The sequence below is a fragment of the Balaenoptera borealis genome, assembly GCF_965194805.1.
Source record: "Balaenoptera borealis genome assembly, chromosome: 1".
NCBI lineage: Eukaryota > Metazoa > Chordata > Mammalia > Artiodactyla > Balaenopteridae > Balaenoptera > Balaenoptera borealis.
The window spans coordinates 45,746,471-45,769,801 of record NC_138860.1 but is presented as its reverse complement, the minus strand read 5'-3'; the positions used below and the strand labels follow the sequence as shown (position 1 = coordinate 45,769,801).

At 39.5% G+C, this 23,331-nt stretch overlaps 1 long non-coding RNA gene across 3 annotated transcripts in view; it reads left to right on the top strand.

Moving 5' to 3' along the window:
* The window catches only part of LOC309633471, a 59,045-nt gene that overhangs the window by 20,146 nt on the left and 15,568 nt on the right, over positions 1–23,331 (top strand). Inside the window, exons 2-4 of one of the 3 annotated variants that reach the window (XR_014247554.1) lie at positions 1,853–1,925; positions 5,871–5,974; positions 11,145–11,194. This is a non-coding gene — a long non-coding RNA (uncharacterized lncRNA). Of the gene's footprint in view, positions 1–1,852; positions 1,926–5,870; positions 7,138–11,144; positions 11,195–23,331 lie in introns of those variants that run through there. The other 2 variants (XR_014247553.1, XR_014247555.1) reach the window with 2 other exon arrangements.

The window sequence follows — 23,331 nt, the reverse complement described above, 5'->3', positions numbered from 1 at the left end:
TGCTTCTAGTTTGAAGTCCTTAAGGCAGAGTTTCTCAAAGTTTAGTGTTTAGACTCTACAGCAGGGGACGGCAAACTTTTTCCTGCTAAAGGGACAGATAGCAGATATTTTCGACTTTGCACATCGCATGTCTTGTCTGCATGTGAGTGTGTTGTTTTCCATACCTCCTCTGCCCCACCACCTCCATTTTCTGCCCAGAGAAAACTGCCTGACCCTGGAATTGTCAACACGCTAGGATAAAGCCGTCAAAGAAAAATCTTGTTGGCATTTGGCATTTGGATTTATAAAGTATTTTGTAGGAGTTACCCTTGATCACATAACCACTCTTTTCACTCTAATGGATGACAACCAAATCATTTCTTGCTGTCAGAAAACAGCTTCTCAATGAAAAGGCACTCCTGGGAAGAGGTTCACCTCCAGAAGGAGATGGCCCTGATAAAGACCATGCCGTCAGCGAGGGGCTGGGTGATGTCATAGCCTGTCTCCTGGGTTCTAGATGTCCTTCTCTAGGACACTGTTTAGGTATCCCTTGTTGGGTCCATAGCATCTAACTAAACAAAATTCTGATTTTTCACTTATTCAAAGTTAACTGCCAGCCTGGGATATTTCTGTTAAAGGGTACTTTTAAAAATAGGAAATATTTCTGTTAAATAAATGAAATGTTACTTAGAATAGCTAACATTGTGCCATCCACTGTATTAAAGCACTTTACATCAGTTCTTCAGGGTAATCCTCACCACAACTCTGTGAAACAAGTATTATTAAGAAACCAAGGCTTAGAGCAAATGACTTCTCCAAGGTCACCCAGTTAGTGTCAGAGCTGAGCTTCTAACCCAGATAGGTCTTATAGAGTCAACCTTATACTCTTAAGTATTATAGACTATGGCCTCATAAATATATATAATTTTTTGCATGAGAAGAAGAAAGGCCTATTGGTTATGCCTTGATTTTTTTTTGTAGATGATCTTACCATGAGGAATATTTAAAAATTGGCTTTGCATATAGTGCAGTTGATGCCATTCTTTTTGTCTGAGGAATGATGGATGCCATGCCCTTTTCCTTTTTTAGGGATACTGACTCTTTTCTTTGTAGCATAATCTTCTAGCAGGTTGTTGATTTTTTTAAAATGTGGCATTTAAAAAATCAGCTTGAATTTTTGTCACAAAGATTTTGTTTCTAAGAGAAAGTTAAAACCTTTCTGACATTTTTTCTATCCTAAGCCAGTAAGACAGTTTTAATAAAGTTTGAACCTTCCGTAATATTCATGAAAAGTGGTAAAGAAATAGAAAACAATTAAGTTGTTAATTTAGTACCTATGGTATGACTAACAGTCTTTTCTCAATTAACTTATGATTAAAGGCTTTACATTTCTTTTTTAAAAAATTTATTTATATTATTTATTTTATTTTTGACTGCGTTGGGTCTTTGTTGTTGCATTCAGGCTTTGTCTAGTTGTGGCGAGCGGGGGTTACTCTTTGTTGCGGTGCGCAGGCTTCTCATTGTGGTGTCTCCTCTTGTGGAGCATGGGCTCTAGGCGCGTGGGCTTCAGTAGGTGTGGCTCGAGGGCTCTAGAGCGCAAGCTCAGTAGTTGTGGCGCACGGGCTTAGTTGCTTCGCGACATGTGGGATCTTCCCGGACCAGGGCTCAAACCGGTATCCCCTGCATTGACAGGTGGATTCTTAACCACTGCACCACCAGGGAAGCCCCGGCTTTACATTTCTTATTCCCTAGGTTTTCTGTATCTAAAGTAGAGAAGCGACAATAGTACTAATTATTTTAAGCTCATTGAAATCTTTAAGAGCCTATATTTTATCATTAGTGCATGGGCTAAAGGTTGTTTTTCTCATTATAGGGTTGAAGACTGACTGACCCTAGAATAGAAAAGTAATAAACATCCCCTTGGAGACTTTCTCCCGAGAGAGGAGGTAAGAAGCTGCCTTGTAAAGGCAATACCCTTTATTTTCTCCAATAAATACCCTGTTGGAGAAAGTGATGAAAGAGAAAGAAAGAGCAACTATGCTCCTTTTGCTTTTTGTACCTAATACAGGGGATTCCAGGTATCAGAACCAACAGAAAGTATTTTCCAGACAAGCCTCCTTTTGCAGAGGCAACTAGTTTAAGTTCTGCTGCTAATTTCTATTTCTTGATTTATCAGTTCTGGGCCATAGGTACTGACTTCTTGCTGTGAAGGATGAGAAGAATTCTCATAGACCCTTCTATCTAAATTACTGTCTTTTGTCTCCTGATATTTGTTACCTCTAGCATTATATTCAGTTCTAGAGGTTGCCTGTAATGACTAGACAATATAGATGGCCTCTGTCTTCTGACTGACTTTTCGATATACCTATTGACTCCTTTCCTATGAAAGTTGAGGAAATTAGCACAGGTATTCATTTTCTACTTTTTTCCTCCCAATTTTCCTTGGTTATGTTTTTATTTTTAAATGGTCGTGGTTTATAACATGCTTCATTGCCTGATAACATCCTTATCAGCCCCTGATTGCCCTCAGGATAAAGTCCTAATTCTCTACTATAGTGACTAAAATCCTTAACCACCTGGCCCCATCCTATCTCCTAATCTGCAGTACAGGAGTTCTCACTGTCCTCAAGGTACCATAGCTTTTTATCTCCCTGGGACTTGCACATTTTATTAACTCTAACTCTGGAATTCCAACTCCTTTTCCTTCCGGCAAATTTCTGCTCATGCTTCAAGGGTCCCATGGACCCTTTCAGAGAAGCCTTCCTGCCTCCCATTTTCTGGGGTGGTCAATCCCATGGGTCCCCATAGCTATCTTCCTACCTCCATTCCAGCACTTTTGTGTTAAACTATGATTTTGGGTGTACGCGTCTTCTTCCTCTTCCTGAATATGAATATTAGATATGTGCATTCCATTTCTATGTCTCCGGCCTCCAGGGTAGTTTCCTCACACAGAATGAATGAATGAATACACAGAAAAGAAAACGTTTTAACCCCAAAACAAATACATTTGGGATATTTTTTCTTTCCTAAACCAATTTTATTCAGCAAAGTTTTCAGTGGTCCTTTCCTGGTCTGGTTTATATTTTCCTTTACTTTGAATACTTTGTCTACCTCCTTGGGGTGGGAATAATTGAAGGAGAAAATAATTTCTGCCTGTATTGCTGGTAAATGCATTGCTACACTGAGCTCAAAAGTGAGGAAGGAAAAGAGAAACATACACCAGAACATGGCTTTTTATCAAGATATACCATCTTAGAAATTTATGTCACAGAACAAAGGGAGGATAAAATTACTTTGAAAGGATGTTTGTTATCAAGGGCTCTAAATAAAAATAATTTGTCTTTCATTCTTACTTTTTTTTCTTATACTAAGTCAGTTGAAAAAAAAATCACTCAATATGCATTTGAGAAGAGAATCAATTCCCGAAAGTGTTATTTATTTAAAACAATTCCTTAGAAACTACTACGAATGCATGATCTATTTTGAGTAAACACAGAATGTGGCCACAGGTTCAGTTGAATTGGCACAATTTCAGTTCTCTGTTGACTAAAATCAGCCCACATGTTGATCCTCATACACTTGTTAGATTTCTGTTATGCTCGTAACTCCTGCTGATGTAAAACCGATTAAAGCCAGTGGTGAAAAGATGCTAATGAACCGAGTACCCAGATATAATTGTAGTTCTCCGTGTCCTGAAACAGTGTGATTTTTTTTTTTTTTTTTTTTTTTAAAGAAAGGTATTTAAGGGCTTCCCTGGTGGCGCAGTGGTTGAGAATCTACCTGCCAACGCAGGGGACACGGGTTCGAGCCCTGGTCTGGGAAGATCCCACATGCCGCGGAGCAACTAAGCCCGTGCGCCACAACTACTGAGCCTGCGCGTCTGGAGCCTGTGCTCCGCAACAAGAGAGGCCGCGACAGTGAGAGGCCCGCGCACCGCGATGAAGAGTGGCCCCCGCTTGCCGCAACTAGAGAAAGCCCTCGCACAGAAACGAAGACCCAACACAGCCAAAAAAAAAAAAGTAAATAAATAAATAAATAAGTCAGGAGCTCTTAAAACAAACAAAAAAAATAAAGGTATTTAAGCAATACATGAACATACACCAGTAAATTATAACACAGATAATTCTGGGAGCCTGTCTTCCATTATCCTGATGCCACACTCATACACCTACTTTTCTTTTTTTGCTAAATTTATTACTTTTACTTGCGTTAAATAGATTTTCTGTTTCAATAATATAAAATATACTGTTACTATACAATATTTACAACTCCCAGGATATCAGATTAGCATTTGTAGTAGCTCTCTTCAATTAAAGTTCAATGATGAGTTTTGGTTCCTCAGTATCTAATTTATTAATCAATACTTTAGGTTTTAAAAAATCTATTTAGAATATGTAAAATCCTGAAGTTGGTTGGGAGACTCCGGTGTAATTAATTCACTTCATCTAAGTCACACTGCAGTGGAAAAGGAGAAATAAACATGACTTCTCAATGTGAATATTCACTAACAATGTAGATAATTTTATACCCAATTTATAAGAATCACAATACTAAAGATATAAGTACAGCCAGAACCTGGGACTCATCCAGGTCCCGGTTTGCCACATCTCACTGGTTAGAACTTGGAAATACCAGTGTTCCCACGCACACATCAAGGCTTGTTCTAGGGAAAGAGATGAACACCATGTTTCAGATTAATCTGATTTTACCACACTTTTATACATTTGAACAAAACAATCAAATCAGGAGTCAGGGAAACTGAAAGAAGCTGAGTTGAGGAGAAATGAACCAGGAACAGAGCTGAGAGTCCTGACTTGGCGTCTCTTCTCTACTCTGAAGCTGATGAAAATGAATGACTTGCCTGAGTCATGGCTTTCACTTCTAAAAAATGAGGAAACAGTCAGAAAATCTTTATGGTTCTTCACTGTTCAAATACCCTATGCTCCTGTGAGTCTACAATGACCAGGAAAGCAGACTAAGATATCAAGAGAAATTCAAAACAGAAGATCAACCTCAAACTCAGGCAAGAGGAGAAGAACCCTCGTTTTAAAGATTAGGTTTATACTTAGGCCATTTAAGGGAAACTGGCATATGAATTCACTTAGGAACAAATACTGGTCTGTCCTTTGGGCATTTTTTAAACTGCAGGCCTATGATGAAGGTAAGTTATGACCAGCTCAGTGTGCCTGTATAATCAAATCATCTTTGCATAAGTAAGGATGAAAGAAATGTCAGTCTATTACATCATGAGTCATTAAGTAAGTGATTTAAGCTATGTCAATAGCTTCTGTAACAAGAAAAAAATCCACCATTATTAAATAATAGGGAAAGATTTGTATCACATAATTTAAAAGTCAGGATCAAAGCTTTGCTGTGGCACATATTATAGACTACCAGCTCATTACTTCATGCTCACATCTCACTGTAATAAGATTATTAGCAATATTTTTTCTTTTTCTTTTTATTTCTAGTAAATATTAAGTCTTCATGTTTGGGGCAGTTCTTAAATCTAGACCAGTCTAAAACATAGTAAAAAGTTCCATTCTGTCAAGCTAGTCATTATTCATTCTCCAACTGAATCTTAAAAGAAATCAATCTTTTAACTTCATCCTCAATAACCAGGGTAAGAAGGTTAATCATATAAAAGATGTAAGGTCAAATCACTTGTTTTTTCAGAATCACCAAGTGAAATCCATTTCTGAATGGATGTATCAAGTTGTAGTTTGCATTTACCAAAATGTTGAAAGAGTACCTCTTCATATTTGCCATTTAAATAACAATCATTTATTCAATTTGTACTATGTTCCAATTGTACCAAAAATTTACATAAATTATCCCATTTAACCCTCATAATAATTTAGGGGGTAAATATCATTATCCTCATTTTACAGATGAGGGAACTATGTTTAAGGAAATGGGATGTCAAAGTGGCAAAGCCAGGCTTTGAAGTCACTTCTCTTAACCTCTGTGGAAGTGGAAGGGTGACAGATAGAAGGTGAGTAGTTACTAAATTCAGAAGAATAAGAACTTGCTTGTTCTAGTAAAATCAGGAAAAGTGAAATTCTACTTACTTAGTGATGCTTTGGAATATCCATCAGGCACTCAGTAAAACATAGTGTTTGACAACTGATTGATCAAGCCTGGCATTCAACAGGATTATTATCAAAGATGAGAAGAGTTTGGTTGTGATAGCAATTGTGTTAAGTAAGCAGAAAAGGTGTTATTATCCTTGTTTTACAAGGGAGCAAACAGAAGCTCAATGGGTAAATAATTTACAGAAGGTCATGCAGCCAGTAAGGAATGAAGCCCAGACATATAGCTCTTCCAGAACTAAATGCAGGATTCTTTCCACAGTGCCATACAACCTTCCCAAAGATGGTGCTCTGTTTAATTCAGGGAGGGCTTTACCCCCTTTACTTGTGGCTTACCATGACTGTCTTGGACTTTCCCCCAATCCCAAATATTCTGTTAAGTTATATATTTGTGACCTTGAATATAGCCTTGAACTAGGTGCAGCACCACTCTACTGCCTGGGGGAGATGAGCTGAACGCTCTGACCCAGAGAACCTGGAAATAACAAAGTGTTTAGACACGGTGAGGTAGTGATGTTATTAGTGCTTCAATATGACAGAAGGAAATGATCACTCACAGTGAGCCCTGGAGCCTAGAACAGGCTTGGCATTTGGAAAGAACACTGTAAATGTTCGCTTAATAAGTGATTGAATAAACACAACCATAGGGACCACTGCTGGTTTAGCTGCTGGTCTCCAGGTTAGGGAGTATGAATCCCAAGGGATACACCATATGATGCACTAGGATATGGGATGAAAATATTAAAATTTATACAAAAAGTTTTTATACCATCTTTTAAAAAATTTCTATTTTGTTTTATAATGTTTAGGATATTTAGCATAGTGGTACATGTAAATAATTTATGAATAAAAGTATAAATATAAAGATACAAACATTAGGATTACATTATACAAAAGGTTTTATTGATGGGGGTACATAATTTTTAAAAAGTTGGACACTTCTGGTTAAGATCAATTCAGTTGCTTTGCCTTCTGTGAGCCCCATAAGGGTTTCAAAACATCTTTTGCTGTGGTTCTCAAATTTTAGTGGGCATAAGAATCATTTGGGTTGCTTGTTTAAAAAGCACACTACATGGTTCCAACCCCAGATATACTGACTCAGTAGATCTGTGGCAGGATCCAAGAATCTGAATTTTTTACAAACAACCAGGTAATTCTGCTGCAGGTGGTCTCAGGGGAAACACTACCTCACAAGGCTGCAGTAAACTGGAGCATCTCCCCCTTCTCCCACCATCACTTTTCAGATACCTTGATGCAGTTTTGAGAACGAAAGGGATAAAAGTTCTCCTAGGTTCTCCTAGCCTATTGGTTATGAGCTTAATGCCTTGAAGAAAAAATATGATGGTAATAATAATAATTTTAAAATCAGCTACCATTTATTGAACACCCACTTAGTATAGATTATTTCTAATCATCACAATAATCCTACAGGGTTGCTATCATCAGCCTCATCTGATAGAAGTGGAAATGGGTCTTAGCAAGGTTAAGTAAGTTACTCAAGATTTTCCATTAATTTTTCTAAAAGCTTTGAGGCTCAGAAGAAGAAACTTTCTTTATAATTTCCCAACAATCCATTGTCCCACTCATGTGTGGGAGAATTAGGTTTATAATCTTGATCTCTTTCTGCATTCAGATTCACATGACTCAAAGGTTGCTAAGAATCATATTTCTGGTTTCCTTGTTGCCAGCCACTACCTTGTCTTTGTTCACAATGAGCTTGGAAGGTCCAGAGGTGGCTTATCTATACTCTACTGTAATAATCTACCCACAAACAAAGGTTAATTAAAGATAGATGACTCTTTTAAATACAAATACTCTGAAATATTTACCTAAAATTACCCTTCTCATGCCCTCAACTGCCATCTTTGAAATGGAAGGTTTGGGCTAAACACGTGCTCAAGTCCTTCTATCCCAAATGTTAAAAAAGGATAATTTACCACTGCTTTCAGCAATGTATAACAGTCATTTATTTAAGACTTCTCCTGGTTTCAGTGCCAGAGCCATCTCCCACCTTCCACACCTTCCAACATGGACTCATCTGCTTCCCACGTTAAAGCAAGTTAGTCACTCTTGACCACGTTAATTACAGTCCTACTTCCTCTCTTAGACCACTTACTTTGAGAGAAGCTATCTGTCTTGTCATGTCACTCAAGCAGGCCCACAGACAGGTTGAAGGCAAAATGGAAGGAACTGAGGCCTCCAGCCAGTTGCCATGTGAATGAACCATCTTGAGCCAATGGTGCACCAACTTGGAAGTAGACCCTTGAGCCCCAGTCTAGCCTTCAGGTGACTGCAGTCCTGGCAGACACTTTGACTGCAAGCTCATGAGAGACCATAGGAGAAAACCACCCAGCTAAGCCACTTCCAGATTCCTGACCCTCAGAAATCATGTATGATAATAAATATTTGTTTTTTTAAGCTTAAACACACACACACACACACACACACACACACACACACACACACACACACACACACACAGCAGCAACACTCCTAGGACTCGCCTCTGAAATAGAGTGCCTAAATCATCCCCTTAGAGATTTATCTTGGAAGAGAGTCTGGCCTGAACACCAAAACAATGTTTTATAATTGTGTTTTGTTGATTCCTCTTCCTATATCATCAACCTCCAAATGGTTATCAAGAATTAACATACCCCGCCCTTCTCACTGCATTCCTGGATCTAATCAGGAGGGGAATGGTAAGTGTTGGGCCAGCTGTGGGTCTGGTCATTAACCATAAACTCATCAAGTGTTGGCCTGTCACTCTGACCAGGATCATTCTGACCTTGAACTATTCACCAAGCTTAGGCTTAAGTGGGCTACAGCTACATGCACTCTACCCACAATAAAGACATTGTGACCACTGACCTCCGGGCTGTAGGAGCTTCTTAGAGTCTGCAAGAAACATAGGTTGGCCTTGTGGCCTTTTGGTGTGACATTCAAGCTACTGGGCCATTGTCTGTATTCTACTCTGTGAGATTCCTAGGAATTAATACAAGCAGGTGTCAGAGATGAACTATGTATTTCATATTGTCCCCAAAAGAAGCCAGGGGGATTCTACTTATTCAAACAAGGAATTTGTGAATCTTTGGACCCTAATGATACCTCTTTGTGACTGTAAATAAGACCAGTAAGTTCTTTGGCTGGGGCAGCATGCCAATGTAGTAAGATAAAGATCAGCCTTGTTTTTACTTGCTCATATGGGCCTGGGGGCATATCCTCACCACAGAGTTCATTCTCTGACTTCAAAGAGAATTCTTTTGTGAAGAAGTGATGCATTTAGAACTTAATGAAACTAAACTATGCCAGTATATAATGATGGTTGGAAAGACTTTTTTTAAACTTCTTTGTCTGTTTTGCAAATCATAGGTTTTCAGTTTGAAATGTGTACTGTGCGCATGAAATGGCCCAGATACAATATAGTAGTCTTTTTGATAGAGAATTCTCCTTTTTCCATTTCACTGTCCTTCATTTTATGCAATTTGCATTGAGTTTCAACAATATGAGCATTTAGTGATTCATTATCTTTTAATTTCATAAACAAAAGTCAGAGTTTGAAATAACTCCTGTTGTTTTTAGATTTTAATGGTTATTCTTCCTTTTGCCATAAAACTTTCCTAATTGCTAGAACTGGATCTTAGAGGAGCCGTGTTGCCTTCCCTTATCACATCATTGACACCCATCTACACCATTCCAAACAGGTGCAGGTTGAACCATTCTGCCACTAACTAGCTATGGGATGCTGGGCCTCAATTTCCCCAGCTTTATATTGGAAGTCCTGGACTACATGGTGTTAAAGTTGCTTTCCCATGATAATATTCTGTAAATCAAAAAAAAATTTTTTTTAAGAAAGACTTGTGACAAATTAACCTTTATTTTTAGTTATAAAACTTAGGTAGAATAAAAATAGTCTGGCCCAAGATACTTTCCAATACACTTCCAGCATTTTCTTTGATTATTTGTATCCTTTCAGAGAAGTCAGCCTTTTCTTTTACCTTCTGGATCTCCCTCTCTCTGGAGGGACAAATTTTGGATAAGCAGTTGAAAAAAAAGAACACTATAGCACTGCAATCAGTTTACTACAGTAGTTTCTAACCTGACTGTGGCCATCAGATGTGGACTGTGGGGAGAGCAGAAGTGAGTAATTGGATATACATAGTCATTCTCTGTTCATCAAATATCTTCCCCCTCCTTTGAAAATGTGACACTGTGAATCCTATTCTAGTTTGCTGTCCTAATCATCAGCGGTTACAAACTGACCACCTACAGACTTTCTGTGGCTTATAGAGATATTTTCCTTACCCTCCACATTCTGGAAGAGCCAACCATTTCAGTTTTCCTGGGACTCTCTCTGTTTTAGCACTGAAAGACTCATGCTCTAGGAAACACCTTGGTCCTGGACCAACCAAAGATGATTGATCACCGTATTAAAATGTTGGTGCAAGAGTTTTTTGTTCTTTTTTTGAAATTTTTGAATTAGTTGCCAAGATTTAAATATCAGATGATTTCACAGAAAAATCCTGATTTCTGGCTTCTCTTTAAAAAATGAAATATCTGGCACTACTGGGCCCTCTTCCACAGCAACAATCAGCAGGAGCGGAATAACTGCGGCCCCAATAGACAAGGCATGTTATTTCCAGGGTCCCACAGGCCCTGCCACTCCAAACGACTCCCCCAGAGTGAGGCTGAACACCAAATACTCATCAATGCCCTCAGGCTGTTGTTTTTCCTATGGTAAAGTGGAAAGTGAAATAGTTCCTATATCTATATCTCTAACAGAAGGGGCAAAAAATGAAAGATCTACCAATAGGAGAAAACATATTTTTGGGTGTGGAAGTGAAGAATATTCCTAACTGTTAATAGACCTGACCCTCCACACCTGGTACACAGCCTACTGGCCCCTCCAGGCATTGAAGTCCTGGTACACATAATGGGTTCTGTCATTTATAGTTGATGGCTGGTGATGTTAGTACCTTGACTTAGGAATTTGGCAGTGTTGGCCAATGTACCAAAACTACTAGCACCCCGAAACATTATTAAACTATGTCTTAAATGCTTGATCCTTCCTGACAGGAGCTCAATTTCTGTCATTGCTTCTGCCTTATGTAAAAATCAGATAACCCTTATTTTCCTCACCAGGGATTTCTTGAGTTTCAGCCTCTCTAATTAATTTCTGGGCTTCATTAATCTTGAAGTCATCAAGGACTCTAAGCAAACACATGTAACCTAGGGCAGGTAGTCAGTTTTTGTTGTTGTTGTTGTTTTTAAAACATCTTTATTGGAGTATAATTGCTTTACAATGGTGTGTTAGTTTCTGCTTTATAACAAAGTGAATCAGTTATACATATACATATGTTCCCATATCTCTTCCCTCTTGCGTCTCCCTCCCTCCCACCCTCCCTATCCCACCCCTCTAGGTGGTCACCAAGCACCGAGCTGATCTCCCTGTGCTATGCGGCTGCTTCCCACTAGCTATCTATTTTACATTTGGTAGTGTATATATGTCCATGACACTCTCTCATCCTGTCACATCTCACCCCTCCCCCTCCCCATATCCTCAAGTCCATTCTCTAGTAGGTCTGTGTCTTTATTCCCGTCTTGCCACTAGGTTCTTCATGACCTTTTTTTTTTTTTTTTCCCTTAGATTCCATATATATGTGTTAGCATATTGTATTTGTTTTTCTCTTTCTGACTTACTTCATTCTGTATGACAGACTCTAACTCGATCCACCTCATTACAAATACCTCCATTTCATTTCTTTTTATGGCTGAGTAATATTCCATTGTATATATGTGCCACATCTTCTTTATCCATTCATCTGATGATGGACACTTAGGTTGCTTCCATGTCCTGGCTATTGTAAATAGAGCTGCAATGAACATTTTGGTACATGACTCTTTTTGAATTCTGGTTTTCTCAGGGTATATGCCCAGTAGTGGGATTGCTGGGTCATATGGTAGTTCTATTTTTAGTTTTTTAAGGAACCTCCATACTGTTCTCCATAGTGGCTGTATCAATTTACATTCCCACCAACAGTGCAAGAGTGTTCCCTTTTTTCCACATCCTCTCCAGCATTTATTGTTTCTAGATTTTTTGATGATGGCCATTCTGACCGGTGTGAGATGATACCTCATTGTAGTTTTGATTTGCATTTCTCTAATGATTAATTATGTTGAGCATTCTTCCATGTGTGTGTTGGCAATCTGTATATCTTCTTTGGAGAAATGTCTTTTTAGGTCTTCTGCCCATTTTTGGATTGGGTTGTTTGTTTTTTTGTTATTGAGCTGCATGAGCTGCTTGTAAATCTTGGAGATTAATCCTTTGTCAGTTGCTTCATTTGCAAATATTTTCTCCCATTCTGAGGGTTGTCTTTTGGTCTTGTTTATGGTTTCCTTTGCTGTGCAAAAACTTTTAAGTTTCATTAGGTCCCATTTGTTTGGTAGTCAGTTTTAATGTTCTCTCACATGGGAATATTTATAAAATGGCCATCTCCGACATTTAAAAAAAAATGGCAATCTTCACATTCTTGTCTGTGTTTGCAGGAAGTTAATCCTCATCTATAAATCCTGAATAAGCAACCAGCTGGAGGGTGTAGAGATTCTCAGCTCCATACAGGCAGGGATGGTGCCCTTTTTTGGACTCATTATTTTAATTCCAGAAAACAGTACATGCCTAGCCCATAGGGAGTCCTTGAGTAGCGTTAACTGAATAAATGAATGCATGAGTGAGTGAATAACTAAATGTTACAGGAGAAAGAGTAAGCTCTGAAGTTGACAGGACTTGAGGTCGAATCCCAATTTCTAACCCCAGCTCTGCCTCTTACGAGCAATTTCTCTGAGCTTCAGCGTCTGCATCGGCATAGCAGAAATAATACCTATACCTCAGAGGGAAGCTATGAGGATTAAAAGAGAGAATGTTCCAGGTCTAGCACACAGAAGGTACTCAAAAAAGAGCAGCTATTTAAAAAGTCCTTTGCAAAGGATATTGGAGAGAAAGAATGGAAGAAATCCTTAAGCTATTTTAAGCATGAAGTACTTAAAAGGAAGAATTTAAAAGTTGCAGATAGTTATGCATTTCCTAAATTTGATAAAATCGCATTCTTAAAAGTACATTCTAAAATTTTGTTTAGGTTTTCCTCTATCTCTATATTTTTAGTTGAGCAGGGGCTCCCCAATTATCATTTCATATTGATTCTATTTAAAGTTAGATTTTAAGTGTGTAAAACAGATAAACCAACAGCATCTATAATTGCAATGAACTTTTTAAATATTGAAAAGCATGCAAATATACGGTTAAGAATAAAAAGACTGTGAATTTTATCCTTGCAAAAAATGAACTAAGTAAAATACATATCCACACTGCATTATGTGATCTGATGTAAGTGTAGACAGTATATTTTATGAAAATAGATTCATTCAAATAAATAACCTTTCATAGATTTCAAATAATAAAAATGAAATCTAGTAATGAATTTCTTTCTTAGCCAGTACAAATCTGAGATTCTGTGCAATTTAAGCCTTTCCAAAGACTTGAGTTTGAACAGTGCCCTAAGTTGGAAATAAATGTACATGACCAGCTATGAAAAACAGTGCTCAGGCTGACGGATCTCACACACTTTTCTTGTAGGGCTACAAGGTATCAACAGTTCCACTATGCAGGAGAGCTCAGATCATGGCTTGATTGAGCTTGGTTTGCTGGGACTGATCTTTAGGAATGGTGACAACTATTCATCATATGCTGTTGCATCTTTGAGAAAAAGTAATCATTTCCTGAAATTGTGTGAATGCTGCCCATCAGTACTGTGTATAAGAGACTCTTGACTATTTGACTTGTATTTGGGGCAAACTTTTTGCCTTGCAGATATGAAGTTGAAGATTCATTTTTTTTTATCACTTGTCTCTCTATCCTGTCTTACCACCACACCTGCATATGGTAAACTGGCCCTCCACATTCATCCTAATCTCCTTCCAATGTGCCTGCCTGTGCTTCAGAGACTGGAAAGCTAAAAGCCACATCTTCCCAGACTTCCCAGAAGCCACGGTTCTCATTTGAATTTGTTCCATTAATCAGAAGTACTGCCACGAGAGCTGGAAGATCAAGCTCGCTGGAGGGCAAGCTTCGCTGTCTTGCACTTTCTGCCGGCCAACACTGGCATGGTGGTATCTGGTGTTTCTGGGGGTGGTTTTCTGATCTTGACAGCGTCCGAAGCGTGCTGACCTCCTTCTCATGCTAGCTGCCTGATCCTGACAATGGTGGTCTGGCCTCAGAGCCAGCAGCTGGAACCTCAGCTTCCGGTTCAGCTAGAGTTTTCCTGATTGAAGAGCATTCTCTCCCTTGGTGGGACAGTCATTGTGTGGCTTTCAGAGTTGTCCATGAGAGCTCAATGTGGAGGCTGTTTCTTCAGCCTTCTCAATGATTCTGTGAGCCACAGAATTAATGCTGTAATTAAGCCCTTTCCACTTAAACTAGCTAAAGTGGATTCTCTTCTTTGCAACTGAACCCTGACAGACACAACCTTTAATTCCTAACCATTGAAATCTCTTCCACTCTGAAATCGACTAGGAGGTAAGCTTATTTGTTCAATCAGTACACAAACTTGGGCCTGGAACTGTTCTAGACTGTGGAGTTGCCATGATAAATAAACATATAAGCTCAAGTGCTCAGAAAACATTCATTTAAGAGGGAAAGGCAGAAACCCACCATGTAAACAAATAAGCTCATGTCGGAGATGGATGTAATGAAGAAACAAAATCAGAGTAAATGGTAGAGAGTAACTCTGGCAGGCAAGGGAGGGTCATATTGGATAGTGTGATCAGGGAGGAAGCTCTCTTCGAGCAAGTGACATTTAAGTAGTGACCTGAGTAAAAAGCTGGGATCCACCATGTGATAACCTGTGGTTAGAACTTTACAGGAGCAGGAGCTAAAAGAAAAAGACAGAAAGGTGAGAATGAGCTCAGGATGTACAAGAGGCAGAAAAAAGGCCTGTGTGACTAGAGCGCAATGAGCTCAGAGGAACAAAGGTAGGAGTCCATTTCATTTATTCACTCATTAAGTATTTCTTGAGCACTTACTATGCACCAGGCTCTGTTCTGGGTGCTTGCATTACAGCAGTGAATGATAGAGGCAAAAAATTCCTGTTCTCCTGGAGGTTATATTCTGGTGGTGGGGAAGAGAGGAACAATGAACAAATAAATAGGTAAAACACATATTAGATCATGGTTCTCCACCGGGGATGGCTTTGCCCCTCAGGAGACATTTGGCAGCGTCTGGAGATATTTCTGGTTGTCACACTGGGGAGGAGGAGGTGGGTTTTTAGTATTTAGTGGGTAGAAGGTAGCAATATCCCTACGTTGCTAAACATCCTGCACTGCCCAGGACAATCCCCCAAAACAAAGAATTATCCCCAAATGTCCATCATGCCAAAGTCAAGAAACCCTGTATTAGATGATTAGAGTTATAGAGGAAAAAAAGAGAAAGATGTTAGGGCATACCAGGGGCAGGGCATAGGAGGGCAGGAAGCTGTTCAGGGGAGAACGCAGTAGGAATATGACATTTGAACAAAAACCAGCAGGAGGCAAGGGAATGAGTCATGTGGATATCTACAGGAAGAACACTGTAGGACAGGGAACAGCAAATGCAAAGGCCTCAGGAATGACCATGTTTGGCAAGACCCAGGAGAGCAAGGAGATCAATGTGGCAAGGGCAGCGTGAGCAAAAGGGAGAGGAGCAGAGATAAAAATGACGAGGTTACAAGGGCCCTGAGTTTTGGCTTGTGCTCTGAGTGATCAGGAATCAATGACTAACTCAGATCAATTAAGGAGGTTCGGTCAGACAGGATTTCTGACTTCATTTTTATAGGGCTCGCTCTGACTGTTGTTTGGGAAATGATTCATAAAAGAATGAGGGCAGAAAGCAGGGAGACCAATTAGGTGGCATTAAGTGGATGGTGAGAGCAAGAGAGGCAGTAAGGATGACGACCAAGCTTCCGGCGTGAGCAAGTGGAAGGTCTGAGTTGCGGTGCACGGAGATGGGGAGAGCAATGGGGGAAGCAGTTTGGGAGGCAGTGGAGATCAGGCATTCCATGTTGGACCCGCTGAGTTTGAGACATCTACTAGAAATCCAAATGGAGATGTCACAGACTGCAGAATATGAGTCTGGGGTTTAGGAGAGAAGTCTGGGCTAAATATATAAATTTATTAGAGTCAACAGTAGATGGTATCAGGACTTCCCTGGTGGCGCAGTGGTTAAGAATCCACCTGCCAATGCACGGGACACAGGTTCGATCCCTGGCCCAGGAACATCCCACATGCCACGGAGCAACTAAGCCCGTGCGCCACAACTACTGAAGCCCATGCACTCTAGGGCCCGCGTGCTGCAACTACTGAAGCCTGAGTGCCTGGAGCCTGTGCTCCGCAACAAGAGAAGCCACCGCAATGAGAAGCCCGCGCACCGCAACGAAGAGTAGCCCCTGCTCGCCGCAACTAGAGAAAGCCTGTGTGTAGCAACAAAGACCCAACGCAGACAAAAAATAAATAAAATTGAAAAAAAATCTGAAAATTAAGAAAAAACAACAACAGATGATATCTAAAGCCACAGCTGTAAAACTCACTAAGAAGTGTGTCTGAAGACTCGAAAGCTAAACAGGGTGGGTCCAGAATGTGTAGAATATTTATCAAACTGCTGAAAATATATGGTCAAATACTTTGCTAGAAAAGACCAGTTATAATTATAAATTGGAAACCTGCTTATAAAATGTATTACTGCCGTTTAACCTTCATATATTCATCTTTCACATTAATTCTCAAGAGTTGGTAATTATTACTACAAATTCCTTAAGGAAAGGCTAAAAATAAGGTATTTAAAGTAATGGTATCGTGGATTACTGGGATTGTTTAAAGAATTCCATAACTGGACCATAAACATCATCTAATCTGAATCCAAAATATTAGAGATGACAAAATTGAGGCCCCACATGCCCAGGGCATAGACTAGTGGGACTTCAGAGTGTCATTTGCCCAAAGTCACATGGCAAATTAGGGGCATAGCCAGAATAGGAAGCTTAATCTTCTATTTCTTATTTTGATGCTCTTTCCACTTTATCACGCTGAGAAGTCAACTCAAAACAAAAAACTCTTCTGAGATAATGATTTCAGTTGGGGGAGAAATTTGACTTGTTTGCAAATATTTGATATCCACAAAACTCACCCTATAGACAGCCTGTAGCATAAAGCAATGCACCTCTGTATCTGCAGAAGAATAAGACTCAATCCTGTGCAATAAATGCAAGGATGAAACACCAAGGGAAGGTAAAATAAGCAACTGACCCTGGTGTTCTAGCAGCGAGGAGGAAGGTAAGGAAGTGAGTCAACATGGGGATGTAACTTGGTTAGCCCAAGATTTTGTTCTTACCCTGTAATAAACAAGCCAACATTGAAAAAAGCCACTATTTATCCCTGATGAAATATCCCATGGGTATTTTTGGTGCAACAGTAATAGGAGGGAAAGTGATTCTGTGCTTTGCCTGCAGGGAACAAGAACTAATCTCTTTTGATCCCTGTCTCAAAGCACACTCACAAATATACTTGTTTATTTCTGTGGAATGAAGAAAGGTGCTGAGGATTGCTAGGGCTCCACTATACACAAAGGAACAGAAACGTCAGAAGGGGAAGTGAGCTGGCCCTGTCATCTTGTGAGTCAGTGGTGGAAGAGGCTGCATTCTATCCTGTGGTTTAGCCACTGAACTATATGCCTCCTCTGTGCCTGGTAAGCAAACCCAGAGAGACAGAGCAGATCTGGGTCTAGTCGAGCCCAGGGTAGGGGGAGAGGAACAAGGGAGCTTACATTCAGGAAGGGAGTAACCCGTATAGCACAACCAGGAAATACAAATCAAAAAATCTCAGACTTCAGACCTCTGCTGTTCCGGTATGCCAAGGTTTTCTCTCTTAGAGAGCATTTGTGTTCTATATGACAAAATCTGGGTTGTTTGCCTTTTTGCTCATTCCTTTTTAAAATTTTCTGAATAAAAGTACCTTTAAAAATATCTCCTTCGGATATTTTTTTCAAAGTGGGTATGGTTTAAGATTGCTTTCTGGAACTCTATTTACTTCCTTTCTTCTGTTCAGTAGAAGATTATTCCAGGGACAGGAAATATGGTTTAGTAGGAACGTTCTGTTGAAAAAGAGAACTACTAACATCATCTTTGAAAAATCAAAGAGTACAATAATCTAAATTCCCAAAGCAAGTCCTTTAATGGAAAGTTCCCCACTGTTGCCTTCTGGGAAGTAGGGTCCTTAAGCAAGAGACCTGAATCCTATTGAATTATTTTCCCATGTGATAGAACTTTGCTTATATTCTAGGCCATTCTGGAAAAGTCTTTCCGAATTCTACTCACAATTTAAGGCCAAGCTCACGAACAATCTCTTTGCTGAAATTTCCCTGATTATTCCTCCCAGGCAGTGTGTGTGTGTGTGTGTGTGTGTTGTGTTTACATTCCTCCATTAGACTGAAATGTCCTTAAAGCTAACCCAGGATTCTAGTCTGTATCACTCAATCCTATACTCTCTCTGTAGTACCCAACATAGCACTTTTGTATAAAAATAAAGGAATCTCAAATAATTATAGCTGGAAATAAATGGTTACTTGGCTACCATGCTGAAGGGAACGTTCCTAGAAGATTATAGATAACTGCGGGGCTATGTAAAAAGTCCTAGAAAGGTTACTACCTAAATGGGTATTTAAGTGCATTCCATGTCATTGCAGGTGTTTAGGCGGAAAGCGGTTAATAAAACTTAAGAGATGCCGTAGAGGAATTTATACAGCAGGTAAGGAGGTAAATCAGATGACCTCTAAAGCTTCTTCCAACTGTAAATTTCAGAATGACTTTTTAGAAGGTTTTGCCTTAGGTGAGTAATCTTGTTGCACTATTGCCTCCAAGGACACTGCCCCTACAGCAGGCAACTCTAGAAGCTTTCTTTCCAAACCACCTGATTAAAACACCTCAGTTTACAGCTTCTAAGGAATGCGTCATAGAAGCCTCCTAACCTTGATGTAATCCCGCCTTCACTTTACTTAGGTATCACGGAGGCCCATGGTTCGGGAAGTCCACAGAGTAGTCAGAACCTGGACTCTTAACTCTCAACCCCAGATTCAGAAGTTCAAGTTTAAGTGCCCATTTTGTGCTCACTTGTTCTGTGTGTTTGATCTCTCCAAGCCTAACCCAGATCCAGAAGAAAGTCTGAGAATGATTATTCGAATAATCATCATTGTTGTTCTTTCTTCTCTGTGTCATCGGTGGGGAACACTGAATGGACTTTGGGGTACTGCCATTCTTTCCCAATAATTTTAAGTGCCAGATTAATGCCACAGAAAAAAAAAAAAGTGTCAGAAAAGTTGAAAACATGCCCCTTGAACATGCCATACTTCCTGATCGCTGATGTTCCTCGCGGTAACGTCATCACTCTCTGAAGCACAGGAACGAAACTCTGCTGAAGCAGACTATGCCTAACACTATATCGAGTAAGTGGGATTTCAGGCACCAGTGGGTTTGGAGACTAGGTTAGGAAGAATGTTTCATTGTTGTCTGTCCGTCTCTCTGCCTGCCTATCTATCTATCTACCTATCTGTCTATCTATCTATCTATGTATCTATCTATCTTCTAATCACAAAATATATCATAATAATGTTAGTTCCTATGTGTTGTAAATGCAGATTTATGTAGAGCAAACAGTTGAAGGGATGAAACTTAACCAGGACCTAAAGACAGCTCTGTTATAATATGGTACGCTGTTTCTCTATTCTGATTGTTCTACTATCGATACTTTAAAAGAAAGATTGACAAAGCAAAAAATACCATAACAGACCTGTCACGTGTTTCTTTTTACCGATCTGCTTCACAAAATATATCTTTTTGTGAGATTAATACAACTTTCCCAAGCTAGAGACTATTCTTATCAATATAAGGGTAAATACCCATATATTAAACTCTAAAGTATCACAAATTACTTGAAGTAATTCCACCTAATTGAAAAACAAGTTCTCCATTTTAAAATGATCTGTGATGTTTTCAAGAGCTTCTTTGCCCTCACTGAGGAAATATGAGCTGTCTGGGTATCTGTGGAAATAACAATATTTACAATGGAAAATAATCAAACCATCTCCTATGGTAAACAACCCAACAAATGACAGCAAAACCATTACTGCTTCAGCTTCTAAAAAGACTTCTCCATGATATTGCTGTCAGGCTCAGGAAGATATTGTGTTGATTCATTGCTTATATATGAATATATTGGATAATGTATTTCCTAACAGTGTTGTAATGAATCCAGTAAAAAGGCTCAAACCTCTGTTTTAAGGACTAAAAATATTTATTTATTTGTTTGTTTTCTACGTATTTCCAAACCCTTCCTGATTTTCTTGTAAATATCACATTTAGGTTTCTGTAGCCTAGCACATGTTGGTTACACATTAAATAGTTGTTAGATTGAATTAAATCAAATGCCCACCAAATCTGGTTAATCAAACACTGAATTCACTTTTCCGCTGACCAGAAAAGAAAGAATTGAGGCATCTCACCTCAGCTGCTATAAATCTGGTGTGTTTATACGGGGACAAGTGATCAGAATCAGATTAGTTACAGGGCGCTCCATAACTTATTGCGAGGCTATAAACAAGGAATCATATCCCTTCCTTTTCCTGCTGAAAATCACTGACCAGGGCATGGAAAAATCCCAAACCCAGCACCTCTGCCTTTTTTTTTAATCAGTCCTGCTGGCGTCTTGGCAGACCAATTTGGAAACCATGATTAATCCCCTGGTAAACAGAAAATAGGCTCTGGAGCCAGGAGAAGCCAAACCTGAGTCACTCTCTGGAGACTCTACCCTCAGCCAATCTAACTCTACCACCTCCTCCTCCAGGAGCTGGCGATTTTCAGCAAACAGAAAGGCCTTTCTGTGGTGACAGAGGAGCCCAGTGAAGCAGAGACTAAAATGTCACTGTAAGTGACTGACCACAAACTGGTGTAACCCAGATACATGCAGGGGTTACCATGTCCTAGATTATTCAAATGAAATTGGCTAGACCCCCAGGCTACATGAAATGGAAAACTCAATATCCTTCGCAATTTCTCCAGGGACTCGGGGGAAGGAGGACAATGTACCTAGATTTTTCTTTGTCACTTACGGCTCTAACTTAGTTTGGTCTGTGATCATCTTGCCAGTGTATGAAAGCTACCCTTGCTGTTGCCCCTTGTTGGACATAGCCCTGCTCTCTGCACTTACTTTATGTACTTCCCCAAATACCACTGACTCAAGACTCTGGGTGTTAACTACTTTTATGGAAGAGTCAAGGCAATGGAGAAAATTTACATGGAAGCACCAAATATAAGAAGATGTGGTACATATATACAAGGGAATGTTACTCAGCCATTAAAAAGGGTGAAATAATGACATTTGCAGCAATGTGGATGGACCTGGAGATTATCATACTAAGTGAGGTAAGTCAGATAGAGAAAGACAAATATCATATGATATCACTTATATGTGGAAACTAAAAAAATGATAGAGTGACTTCCCTGGTGGTCCAGTGGTTAATACTTCACACTTCCAGTGCAGAGGGCGCAGGTTTGATCTCTGGTCCAGGACCTAAGATTCCACATGCCGTGTGGCGTGACCATAAATAAATAAATAAATAAATAAATAAATAAATAAATAATAAAACAACTTATTTACAAAAAAAAAAAAAAGGAAAAATTAAATATCCCTGTTCTTAAAAGGCCTTCATCCATCCTGGCCCCAGAAATTTCTTACCCATTTTCCTTTCCTCAAGCACTGGCCTCCTCTGGCTATGCCCTCCCCTCTTTCTCCAGCTAAGCCCCTCTCCCAAATTCCTGCCACTTTATTATGTAAATGTTGCTTTGATTGCCCTGTTTCCTTGCAAATGGTATGCTCACCTTATACTCTCAAAATATTTTCCTAAACAAACACACCCCTTTTCCTAAAGGGAACTTTATGCCAGGTGTTCATATACTACATTTACACACACCTACACACAGAGATGAGCACACACGCACACACACACACACCTATGACTGTCAGAAAACACTTGCACAGACAGAGCTGTAAGTTCTCAGGAGCTGTGTCCATAGGACTGGAATAGAAAAATTGGAGAGAATGGGAGGATTTTCAAGTTGTGGGTTTTTTGGTTTTTTTTTTTTTAACATATGAGTACTGTTTCTCCCTCACTTTTCTAGGGTACAGTGTTCACTAGAAGTATTAAAGATTCTCACTGCTGTTTAACTGTCTGAAACCAGGTGGCACCAAGAAGCCCAGCTTCTATTCCTCAGGACACATCCGTGGTGCTTCTGGTAGCTCAGGTGATCCCTCTCTCCCCGTGGGTTTCACAGGCTGCTTCAGCCTCTCCGCTCTGGTTCATTCTCTCTGCACCGCACACCACCACACACACCCTTTGCCACCTAGAATGCTCTGAATCAGATCTATTCTTCAAAGTTTTTTTTGTATGAAGTCACCCAGATTGTGGCATTTGATTTTATTCTTTTCTTCTCCTTATTCATTTCATTTACGTAGACATTTCCTGCCTAATAGAGACGTAAATTCTCTTGAGTGCAAGGACTGTGTCTGGCCCTTTCTTTGTGTTCCCCACATTGACTAGCACAGTTCAAGACATGCGACAGATGCTCAGCAACTGCCTACTGGGTTGAATTAAACAGATCACAGGACCTCTGAACCCCAGTGTAATTATCCATAGCATAATTAACCACACACACTAATACACCCTCTTGAGGGCAGCTAAGAAAACTTGGATCCCTGGAAATGACGTCGTACAGCAGATTTGGGTAGTTTCTAATCTCAAATCCAATATCTACCTTTTTTGTAACCTTGGGCCAGTCATTTAACTTTTCTAAACATCATTTTTTAAATCTGTAAAATAAGAAAAATAAAAATACCTACCCTGCTCAGCTCACATAGCAGTTGTAAGGGTTAAATGGGAATATATACATATGAAAGTGATCTGAGAAGCACTGTGCCGAAGACAAATAAATTATTATAACTATTAAGATGTTCCAGATATCTTAAAAAGAGCTTGAATATTTTAGCAAGTAGCATAGATTATCGATTAAAAGTCTTCTCATATTTATTATGAAGCATTTTCCTATAAATAAACGCCACTATTATTTTCCAAGAACATTTTCTTATCCATAAAGGAGGATGTATGACAGCTCTCTAACCTATGCAAATCTTAGCT